At 42.0% G+C, this 12582-nt stretch overlaps 1 long non-coding RNA gene across 1 annotated transcript in view; it reads right to left on the minus strand.

Annotated features, from left to right (window-relative positions):
- Window positions 1-8327: 8327 nt before the first annotated feature.
- Window positions 8328-12582, minus strand: part of LOC112074968 (uncharacterized) — a 27232-nt gene continuing 22977 nt past the window's right edge. Inside the window, exons 2-3 of the long non-coding RNA XR_002894884.2 lie at window positions 9429-9652; window positions 8328-9316 (exon numbers count right to left, since the gene is read on the minus strand). This is a non-coding gene — a long non-coding RNA (uncharacterized lncRNA). The remainder of the gene's footprint in view (window positions 9317-9428; window positions 9653-12582) is intronic.

Genomic DNA, 12582 nt, shown 5'->3' on the forward strand with positions numbered 1-12582 from the left:
CTGTAACGCACAGCGTTGAGATTGCCTGCAATGACAACAAGCTCAGTCCGATGATGCTGTGACACACCGCCCCAGACCATGACAGACACTCCACCTCCAAATCTATCCCACTCTAGAGTACAGGCCACGGTGTAACGCTCATTCTTTCAACGATAAATACGAATCCGACCATCACTCCTGGTGAGACAAAACCGCGACTCGTCAGTGAAGAGCACTTTTTGCCAGTCCTGTCTGGTCCAGCGACGGTGGGTTTGTGCCCATAGGCGACGTTGTTGCCGGTGATGTCTTGTGAGGACCTGCCTTACTACAGGCCTACAAGCCCTCAGTCCAGCCTCTCAGCCTATTGCGGACAGTCTGAGCACTGATGGAGGGATTATGCGTTCCTGGTGTAACTCGGGCAGTTGTTGTTGCCATCCTGTACCTGTCGCGCAGGTGTGATGTTCGGATGTACCGATCCTGTGCAGGTGTTGTTACACGTGGTCTGCCACTGCGAGGACGATCAGCTGTCCGTCTTGTCTCCCTGTAGTGCTGTCTTTGGCGTCTCACAGTACGGACATTGCAATTTATTGCCCTGGCCACATCTGCAGTCCTCATGCCTCCTTGCAGCATGCCTAAGGCACGTTCACGCAGATGAGCAGGGACCCTGGGCATCTTTCTTTTGGTGTTTTTTAGAGTCAGCATAAGTTTTCATAACTGTGACCTTAATTTCCTACCGTCTGTAAGCTGTTAGTGTCTTGACAACCGTTCCACAGGTGCATGTTCATTAATTGTTTATGGTTCATTGAACAAGCATGGGAAACAGTGTTTAAACCCTTTACAACGAAGATCTGTGAAGTTATTTGGATTTTTACGAATTATCTTTGAAAGACAGTGTCCTGAAAAAGGGACATGTATTTTTTGGCTGAGTTTATATGAAAATGGTGCCCTCTGGTTTGCGTAATATAAGGAATTTGAAATGATTTATACTTTTACTTTTGATACTTTAAGTATGTTTTAGCAATTACATTTACTTTTGATAAAGTATATTTAAAACCAAATACTTTTAGACTTTTATTCAAGTAGTATTTTACTGAGTGACTTTCACTTGAGTCATTTTCTATTAAGGTATCTTTACTTTGACTCAAGTATGACAGTTGGGTACTTTTTCCACCACCGATCGTAGTGAGTAACATTAAAACAGAAAACCCTAAATGAAGTAAATCAAAGATGATAACTGACACAGACACTGTGGCGTAGCAGGAAGATCAGAATACCAGGAACCAAAAAGTTGTAAGTCATGTTAGTCATTTAGCAGACACTCTTATCCAAGGCGGCTAGGGTTAAGTGCCTTGCTCAAGGTCACATTGAAAGATTTCTCAACTAATCGGCTCAGGGATTCAAACCAGCAACCTTTCAGGTTACTGACCCAATGCTCTTAACCACTAGGCTACCTGCCAAATCTCAAGTAAGGACATGTTGAATAATGATTACTGTATACATTTGAAAACGGGTGTTAAAAACACTGTGTGTGGGTGTCCCTGACCTCACGTTGGAGCTAAATTTGGGCCACTATTTCTTTTTTTAAAGTTCAGGCAACACTGACTGAAACATTGAGTAAACAAAAAAAGGCTGTGGAACCAGTCACTAAATAATAATTGTTTGAATCAACTAGATTTTTTTTTTTACAGTGTTTAGGGGTTTCCTCGCTAGGTGTCTGGATTTTCCCCACCCATCTCACTACACCACAGACTGGGTGCTGAGGTAACAGTTCCTTGTGCCGAAGTCTATCACAAGACTGTGTTAGTCTGCAGATAATCTCTTGTGGACAGACTACGTAAACAGAAATCAAATCAAATTGTATTTGTCACATGCGTCGAATACAACAGGTGTAGTAGACCTTACAGTGAAATGCTTACTTACAAGCCTTTAACCAACAATGCTGTTTTAAGAAAAATAAGTGGTAAAGTTTTTAAATTAAACTGAAATAAATAAAAAAATATCTTTTTTTGAAAAAATAGAACATAGAAAAATAACAAATAATTAAGGAGCAACAATAAAATAAAAGTAGCGAGGCTATATACAGGGGGTACCGGTAAAGAGTCAATGTGCGGGGTGCCTTAGATCTGTCATGATACAACAGGATGCGTGAGATAACGAGTGGCATTAGTTCCAGTGCTTGGGTTTTTCCATCACTGGTTATTTGGACAAATCACAATTTCAGAGGTGTTAGCATCTTTCGAATTTCAGAAGGGGATGGGACATTTGCAAAAAGAGAGGGTGTAGTTCTTTGTTCCGGTTCCGATCCTCGTTCTATCTTTGCTCTTAACATGTATGGGCCCAGAACTCAATCGAGCATCTAACCAATTACGCAATAATTTAGTTCTAGGTTAACCAAGATTAGAAGATTCAGATCTTCAGGTGCATTTATGCCTACCTCACAATCATGCAGTTGAGCATTTCTTTGTTTATACTGACAGATTATTTTATAGCTCCTATAGCTTAATTAGCTAAAACCACTTCTAGCAAGCTTAGTTTAGCCAGAGGCACTATGGACCACGCACGTCATATAGACAGTGGAATAGACATAACACAGGTGTCAGAGGACTGCTCTGTGTTTTACCGCAATCTGCTCTCCACCTTTCTGAGATCATTTACATATCAAGGTTGTTGAAATGTATGAATGGACGTGACTAAACTTCTAAATGGAGAAACAACAGAAAGAAATTTAATTCAACAGCTTCTCGGGGCTTCATCTGCATAAAGCCTTTGGGTTTTTACATTATTTTTCTTGGGGGTAAAAAACGAATAATTTCCTCCTATTGTGATTGGTAGAAGAGTGTGGAGGAATGGCACCAAGGAATACCAGGACACATTGATCATTACCAAAACCGTCAACAAGTCTTTTTAGGATGAGAAGGGTACAAACTATAGTGTGTCATTTTGGGTGACACATCTTCGGATGACACATCATTTTGAATGACACATTTTGTATCATCTTTGGACTGTTTGGGCATAAATGTGAAACATGTCCAACCTTCCATGACTTAAGGGTTTCTCAAAGCCTCTGTGGTGTTCCCATTTGACACGTCCTTTCCCAATAATGGCCTTGTTGACCTGTTCTCCTTCAGTCTCAGTGTTTAGTGTCCCTGTGTGATTGACTGAGGACACCAGCCCCTGTCCTATTATCTCTTATGAATATTTTAGATGCCATATCTTCAGTCACCATTCTCTACTGATTCTCCTCAGGTGGAGAAAAACAGAAAGTCATTGAAACATAATACAAATATTCTGCCGATAATGTCCTGCTGATAGGTTTTGATTAGGTTTTAATGCTTAACTGAACCTGGCTCTACAGTATCTGTCCTCTTGGTTGATTTTGAGCATTTCTATTTGGGCTGAGCTCCCCCATTGTTATTGGAGCGCTAATGTCAAGTAAATAGCTAGCTAATCGACAAAGAAAGTTCAGACTGAAGACATTAGTCTAGACTAAGACTCACCATTCTTAAGTACGTTTCCTTCTTTATTGTGAAGATTTAAAACGAGGGAGACAGACTTCTATTCAGTAAACGGTGGTGATTGATAATAGTACTTACCACATGGTACTGAACAACACAAGGAGAGAGAGGACGTTCTAGTTCTGCTGAAGCAGACACATAAAATGGAAGTGTTTGGAGCTTATCAGCGGCTCCAGAGTGTAGACGGACGGACAAAGCATCCAGGCCTTGTTCTTTTCTCAGCCAATAAAATGGCAGGGATGGAGTCCACAATCACGTTCAAACCTCTATAGAGGAGAGATATCTCACACTTATTGTTCATGTTCGTTTCTCTATGTAACTTTTATATGAGCGAGGGGGGAAAGGGAGAGAAAAAGAGAGACAGTTTTACAATGATTATTAGTTTGTTGTTTTTGTTTTACTAATGCAAGTCCCAGACCTCATCCTAGTTTAATTCCATCTACCTAATGTTTCGTAACATTAGCACCTGTAAGACAGCTTCTTAATCAACATCAACAGATGGAGAAGCCAATGCTTTCCTTTGTTTACTCATAAACGTGCTCAGTTAACTGATGTACATGCATTATTCATTAAAACGTCCAGCTAAACAACGGTTATCACTGCTATAGTGTAGCCTTGTATTGTGCAGTTAAAAAACACAACTGTTACCTAATGGAGCTCAAAGCTTTTGATAAGAAATAAGCCTAGATGTGTTCTAGCAAAGGGATTAAAATATACATTTAGCATACGATTAACCCTCTCTGGGATACTTCATAATTGTATAATTACCTGGAGAGATGATAACCTCATTAAAAGAAGCAGGAATCCTTAGTTCAGCTTTGAGTTCCCAACAAGTGTCAAGTTATCATTATCAGTGTAACGAAATAGCAACACACACACACCCACCTTTAGCCTCGTCTTTCTACTAGAAAGCCTTCCGCTCTCTGCATGGAGAGAAGCAAGATATCTACAGGAGACGGGAAATATGACCAGCCTCTCTAGGAAAGAGCTATTGTTTGAATCTTCAGGGCACTTATCGGCATGATCACTATCTGCCTTTCTGACGGTCAGGTGCTACATCTTCTCTACAGTATAATTCGTGTGAATACGGGATTCACTTCTCAGCTCTTCAAAAGAGAAATCAATTTTTTAAGTGTGGTCTTACCTTTAGATTATGTAGTGTTGCGATCATACCTTGTGCGGCTCAATGTGAGCTGGTAATATGGCACTGAGCTGTTTTAACAGATATATTGTGTTTCAGCTAAGCATTCATTTAGAGAGAATCATATGTTTTGATAAGAGAATATAATATGTTACAGTGTGGTATTGTCTTTTCTGTCACCAGAATATGTGTTAGCTAAATCCACTGTAAACTCCATGAGAACGGTCATTCATTATTTAGGATATGAGACAATTGTGTTAATTGTAATTGATTGGTTATACACATGAGACTAAGGCCTGTATTCAATCGATTGCAGAACGCAGATCTCCAGATAACTATGTCATAAGTGCACATATACACACCAGACCTAACCTTAGAATATGCACCAATGATTTAGAAAATCTATTTCACATTTGCATCGAGGAGAATTGTGTTGTTTGTTTCGCTTGGAAAATGACCTTGCTGTGAAAATTAGTAATGTAATGTTAGAGAGTGACTAAGCTGTTAGTGATATTCAATGTAGACCCTTTTTATATTGAATAAAGGAATGTTTCATCTCTATTCATTTCTAAGAGCCAACGTGGAAGCCTTATGATATTCGCCTCTGTTTTTGTCTGGAGAAAAGGGCCTTTCCTCCCTGTGTAAAATAGAACATGGAACCATTAATTTAGTACCGCACAATCAAGGTTCCAATACTCCTTAATAGCTTTGTCTCAAAGTGTGCAATGCATCCAAGATTTCAGTGAGGATGACTATAAACCTTCATTTCTTTACACCCCAGCAGACAGGGTAGATAGGCAATAATAAGCTAGCATCCAGGACTGTGAGGAGGTTAGACAGGGGACCGTAAAATAGTTTTGGACATTATGCTGACTTTGATTCTGAGCCGTGTTATGGAGAGTGCAGGAATAAGCTAGCGCCGGGCGGTAAGGTCGGACAGGGGAGAGTACTGTCCTTTTTTACATTGTGCTTGTAGTTGTACCGGTGCTGGGCTCTTCTGTGCTGTGGAGAGCCGAGTTGATGATCACCTCTCAGTTGGTGTTCACTTCACTCGCTGATAAACAGCAGCTCTATTGGGAAACTAACCATCCCTACACTAGACCTGGGGCTGATGGGATGGATCCCTCTCCTATCCACAGCTACATGGTTGTCAGAACTCTTCAGAACACTGCCAGACAGACCTCTCTCTCTCCACAGCCTAATGTCCTCTTCTGATCTCCTGTTTGTCCACTTAGGGTTGGTGGGCTCCCTCTCCTATCCCTTCCACATCCAGAGTGATCTAAAACAGGCCTCTCCAGCACACAGACAGCCTAATCTCAGAACTAGGGCTGGAATCAATCTGTATCGCTAAAGTTCAGCGTTATAGCTTGATTGACATTTAAAGGCAACCCACTGGGCATAAATGTAATTTCAACGTCTATTAATTTTTTTTTTTTTTTAACATTTGATTGAGTTGTTAACTAACATGAAATCAACAAAATGTCACATTGTTGGGTGAAAATAAGACTTTCGCGAATCAACGTCATCACATTGAATTTTGGCATTGAAATGACGTGGAAATGAAGTTGATTCAAATAGTTCTGCTGAGTAGGAATGTTCCCACGTTAGCGGAGACTGCATTCCTGGTAAACGCTACATATGTTGTCTCAAACAGAAATGACCTTTACATTTTGTTTGCGCTTCAGTGATACAGATGGAATCTCTCCACCCTCTCCTATTGGTCCACTATGGCTGTGCTCTACCTATGACAAGGCAGCAGGCTCAGGGAGGGAGACCAGTGATGTAAAGTACTTAAGTAGTACTTTAAAGTATTTCTACTTAAGTTGTTTTTTTGGGGTATCTGTACTATACTTTTTTTGGACAACTTTTACTTTACTACATTCCTAAAGAAAATATTGTACTTTTTATTCCACATATTTTCCCTGACAACCCAAAGTACTCAATACATTTTGAATGCTTATCAGGACAGGAAAATTGTGAAATTCACAGTTATCAAGAGAACACGTGGTCATCCCTACTGCCTATTGTCTGGCGGACTCACTAAACACAAATGCATCTTTTGTAAATAATGTCTGAGTGTTGGAGTGTGACCCTTGCTAGCCTTACATATATATATATATAAAAAAAAATGGTGCATTCTGGTTTGCTTAATATAAGGAATTTGAAGTGATTTATACATACTTTTGATACTTAAGTATATTTAAAACCAAATAATTAGACTTTTCCGTAAGTAGCATTTTACTGGGTGACTTCCACTTTTAACTTTATATTAAGGTAACTATACTTTTACTCAAGTAGGACAATTGGGTACTTTTTCATAGGTAGGACAATTGGGTACTTTTTCCACCACTGGTAGCTACAGCCACAACATTACCCATTTTATCTGATTGTGAGTTATTAGGTGTTAAGTCTATCCTGCAATGAAATCGTTAACCTCACAATGCTTTCCCCAACTTTAGAATAGTAGTCTACTGCTACTTATTTAAAATGGCCCACGTTCTTTGAATGTCTTGGATAATTCCCCACTCTATTATCTGGCGTCTGTATTGTTACATTTTAAACGGTGAGTTTAAAAGCATTAGCTAGGCTTACCTCACTTTGTTGTTTTTCCATGCTCTGTCCCTTAACAGCAATGAGACTAATGTAACAGACACACATTAGCTCATCGCTGCAGAGAAGACTGCTGCTATTGCACCTGGTTGTGGGTATATCATTAATGCATTGAGAGAGAAAAGCTCTGGGTTGCTCCCAGTAAAGTATGTGTTAAAGGAACCAGCCCGCCTGGTCTCCTCAGTCTCCCCTCATCTAGGACGTTTAATTCTGCTCTACAGCAAGCAGCAACGCGCTTCATCTAATGACATTTGATTCAACGTAGCGGAGGAGAACTTTGCCCAAGGCTCCCTGTTTGTTATAACATTTTGCTTTGTAAAGGATTTACTTGCTAACTTGTGTGTGTTGGTACACTTCACATTCACTCTCCAATCATCAAATCTACACAGTGTACAAAACATAAACAGACTGATCAGGTGAATCCAGAGAAAAGCTTTGATCCATTATTGATGTCACTTGTTAAATCCACTTCAATCAGTGTAGATGAAGGGGAGGAGACAGGTTAAAGAAGGATTTTTAACCAATGAGACAATTGACAAATTATTTAAGTGCCTTTGAATGGGGCATGGTAGTAGGTGCCAAGCGTACCGGTTTGTGTCAAGAACTGCAAAGTTGCTGGGTTTTTCCACGCTCAACAGTTTCCCGTGTGTCAAGAACGGTCCACCACTTAAAGGACACCCAGCCAACTTGACACAACTGTGGGAAGCATTGGAGTCAACATGGGCCATCATCCCTGTGGAACGCTTTCACACCTTGTAGAGTCCCTGCCCCGAAGGTAAAGGGGGGAGGGGTGTTCTTAATGTTTCGTACTCCGTGTATATTACACATGAGCACCGACCCTTTAGTCTCTCTCCTTAATTTACCAGTGGTAAACCTGGAGAGTTGATGCATCATGCATTACTTTATGTGCTTCTGTCTGAACGAAGGGGATGGGTTACAGCGCAGCATGGGAATTTATATCTCCTACATTAAGTTACCAGGTAAGTTTACAAGACTTGTCAATTTGCCAGACAGAAGAATGAGTGCAACTCTTTGCTCCTATTTACCAAATACATGCAAACAACGCCCTTTCAGAAGTTGGCTAAACTCAACATGTATTATTAACATGCATTGTAGGATTTTATTGATAGACAGTGATACAGAGGCCCACACATACAAGCTCAGTAGTAAAAATCCATGTTTACGGAGCGAGAGAGAGAGAGATCAAGCTAATTGCAATAGCAGAAAGCAATAGATGTGATTGTCCATTCATGTGGTGGAATAATACACCTCAGAATATATGACCGTATTTCCATAGAGATAGAAGTAGAATCATATTACCAAGAGGATGCTGCTTGGTAACCATGTTTACAGGAGAGTATCTCTACGGTGCTGCTCAGACAGATTGTTGTGAGAGAAGGGTTGGACACATAACACAGAACTTGACTGGACCTGACACACTTCTCCCATGTGGAGCGCATCAGGACGGTACAGTGCCATACATCATGGGTAAGTTGAGTGAAAAGCAGGAAAGAGGTGACCTTTTCACACGAACAATACAAAACGTCCATGGCCGATGCGTTTCAATGATTATGGTGATGAAAATCATCATATGATTTTAAAGGTGATTTCCAAAATGCAGTAAGATCTACTGTATCCTACATGCTTCAACAAAGAGTACACACAAATACCTCAGAGTTATAGCAGCTATTTACAAATGATTAAGTGACATCAGCTAACCGCTAGAATATTTAGTCCAAGGTCCTCTCCTCGAGTGCGCCATCCATCCATGCCTTCAGCGGTGGGCAGCAAGTGGGTGAACCCGTCTCTCCTCGTTTACATCTGATGTTTAGAGTAGGAGAATCGAGAAAAATACGTTTGATATTCACGGATAGAGTGCCAGGCTCTATGCCCCAGCCTCTATGGGTGCCTCCAGTGCTTTGATGTGCACGCTGGGCAGGCCGAACCAGGATGGGGGCAGCTCCTTTCCTTGGCCAGCACTGTCATCCTGGAACTTGATGTTAAGGTAGAAGTCTCCCGTGTAGAGGAACAGGAGAGCTCCCATACACACAGAGTTCTCTGTGGGCTTCACCTGGGAAAACAACACAAAAGAGACATTCAGAGTACCTATGGATAGCTAACTCATTGGAGAATAGTTTCACCACCAATCACACACACACGAACATGCGCGTACACACACACACCGTGTCTATGTAGAAGGTGTTAGATCCTATGAAGGTGACTGCGTCCTGCAGGTCATAGTTCTGAACTCCGTTCTGGTAGTCCTGGAAGGGAACCACGGTCAGGGCGAACGGTCCGACCGCGTTCTTACTACGATTGGTCAGTTTCACCTCCAATGGCACGGCGTCGCCGACCCTACAGTCGGCGATGATGTCACAGTCACACGGTTTCCCGTTCACCACCACATCTAGAGAGAGAGAGAGGAGGTTAGGGATGAACACCTAAATATCGAGACATTGTTTCAATTACCACATGGAAGCATGAATTGCTGTGTGGACAGTCACCTGCTGTAAATGAATTTGTTCCTCTATGAAATATTAGTGCTTGGTTGGATTTGAGGTTTGACTACCATTTCTGTAATTAAACACATCAGTATGGTTATCTTGAGACAACCTGTAGCTTTGAAAATAAAAGCAAAATGAGGGCCGCAACTGATATCAAGTCTTTTAGATAGTAAGGAATGAATTTGTGAACAGAAGACAGACTTGTGGAGATCTTAAACGCGTCATGGAACAATTTCACTCAACATGTATTTTTCCCAATCACAGGCGTGTCTCTCTCCGTCTCCTCAACAACCTGCATTCTCATCTCAGAATGACCCACCCTCAGAGCTCTCTCTCTGCTATGCCGTTTCCATTTCATTTGCATTCATGAAAACACTATACACAGCCTTCACATGTGCAGACATGTCTCACAGCACATTGTTTCTGGTGTGGGATCAAAAGTTTAAAAGGCGCTTTTATTTAAATTAACGGAGAGCGAGGAAGCTCTGGGGATTAAAGGAATTCAGACTGCATCCTATCAATCTCACGCATGACTCATTTATGTCAAGAAGGGACAAATGAGATGGTTGGAAAACCACCACCTCCCCCTCATTCTACTCCCATACTCTCACAGAGAGGCACTATCTCTCCCCTCTTTCTGCCTCTTCTCTCTCCCTCTGCATCGCCCCTTTCTGACATGTCCAACTGAGTTGAATTAAGGTGTACATTTAATTTCTCTAATGTGTAGCCAATCCAGATATGGCACTGTTTGGTTCAGGTGGAACCACCATGTTTGTTTCTATAATGAGCTCTATGGTTCTTCAGAAGATGAGGGAGGGAGAGAAACACACACACACACTAGTGCAATGCCTTGTGGCTGTAGTTAGAAGTGCTAGTCAGAGCCACTGAGGTCATGCGACATGAAAGAGCCGGGTGTGGGTGTGTGTTGGGGTGCGTCCTCTGCTGTGGTGTGTTGTACCACAGATTGCGGAGCCTCACAGGCAGACGTACACAGACAGGGAGCCTGAAGACTGGAGGGAGCATCCAGAGCTGAGCCGTGCCACACTGAGCCCCCTCCCTAGTGAAACAGAGCCAGGGTGTCCCACCCCAGGGAATCTGCAACTCTACCACGGTGCCATTCAGCAAAACACTATGTTTGAACCTGGAACGACACATTCAGCTACACATCTACACTGTATGTTTGAACCTGGAACGACACATTCAGCTACACATCTACACTGTATGTATGTGTCGTTTCCAGGTTCAAACATACAGTGGTAGATGCTGCGAGGGCGTGACATGTGTCGTTCCGAGAGGTTCATAAACATACAGTGTAGATGTGTAGCTGAATGTGTCGTTCCAAGGGTTTTCAAACATACAGTGTAGATGTGGAGCTGAATGTGTCGTTCCAGTTCAAACATACCAGTGTAGATATGTAGCTGAATGTGGTTCCAGGTTCAAACATACAGTGTAGATGTGGAGCTGAATGTGTCGTTCCAGGTTCAAAACATTACAGTGTAGAATATGTAGCTGAATGTGTCGTTCCAGGTTCAAAACATACAGTGTAGATGTGGAGGCTGATGTGTCATTCCAGGTTCAAACATACAGTGTAGATGTGTAGCTGAATGTGTCGTTCCAGTTCAAACATACAGTGTAGATTGGAGCTGAATGTGTCGTTCCAGGTTCAAACATACAGTGTAGATGTGGAGCTGAATGTGTCGTTCCAGGTTCAAAACATACAGTGTAGATGTGTAGCTGAATGTGTCGTTCCAGGTTCAAACATACAGTGTAGATGTGGAGCTGAATGTGTCGTTCAGGTTCAAACATACAGTGTAGATATGTAGCTGAATGTGTCGTTCCAGGTTCAAACATACAGTGTAGATGTGGAGCTGAATGTGTCTTCCAGGTTCAACATACAGTGTAGATGTGTAGCTGAATGTGTCGTTCCAGGTTCAAACATTACAGTGTAGATGTGGGAGCTGAATGTGTCGTTCCAGGTTCAAACATACAGTGTAGACTGTGTAGCTGAAGTGTGTCGTTCAGTCGTGTTTGAGGTTGAGAGTGCTGCGGGTAGTAAGTCCGGCGCCTGCTGTAGGGGCCCAGGGCCTTGCAGCCGCTTCTCTTCACCCAAGCCGTTCGAAACCGGACAGGAGCAGCTTCTTCCAATACCTCAACTGACCAAACATCCACTCTGAGTTGTGAAGTCAACACTCCTGTTCTGAGCTTCCAGAGTTAAAGCCACTATCTGGCCATCCAGTGGCCCACTGTGTGCAGGTTTATGTTTCCAGCCCAGCTCTAACAACCCTTGATTCCACTCATCCAGTATTTCATTTCTAGACACACGATGAGTTGTGAAAGTCAGGGTGAAGTTAGTGAGGGCTGGAAACAAAAGCCTGCCCTGAAGGTGTTTGAAAAAAGACAAGCTTGAAAGGTTTGGAGAAACAGCACGGAATTAAATATTGCCGTCCCACAATGGAAAAGTTTCTGTTTAATTTCCAAATTCAATGTAACGTTTAACACTTCATTAATAACATATTTAGTATCTCTAGAGTGAGAAAGAGGAATGAAATCCCTGCACCTGATGGGCACTAAGCCTGATTCCATTATCTCTGCTGGGCCTGAGAGCATTTGTCACCTCACAAGGCTTAATAAATACCAGGAGTCAGCAGAAAACCCTGTCTCTCCTTTCTTTCTTTTAGCCCCTTACCCTCTCCTAGAGGTGTTAACCAGTCAATACTCAGCTCAGCCTCTTTGGGGGGGGCCCCTTTTTTTTCCTGGCACACTTCACTCTTACCAATGGGAAACTGCTGCTCACACCATGTTTGTTTACGTTAGCAATGTGTTGTGCAGTATC

Source organism: Salvelinus sp. IW2-2015, unplaced genomic scaffold (assembly GCF_002910315.2).
Source record: "Salvelinus sp. IW2-2015 unplaced genomic scaffold, ASM291031v2 Un_scaffold2907, whole genome shotgun sequence".
Classification (NCBI taxonomy): domain Eukaryota; kingdom Metazoa; phylum Chordata; class Actinopteri; order Salmoniformes; family Salmonidae; genus Salvelinus; species Salvelinus sp. IW2-2015.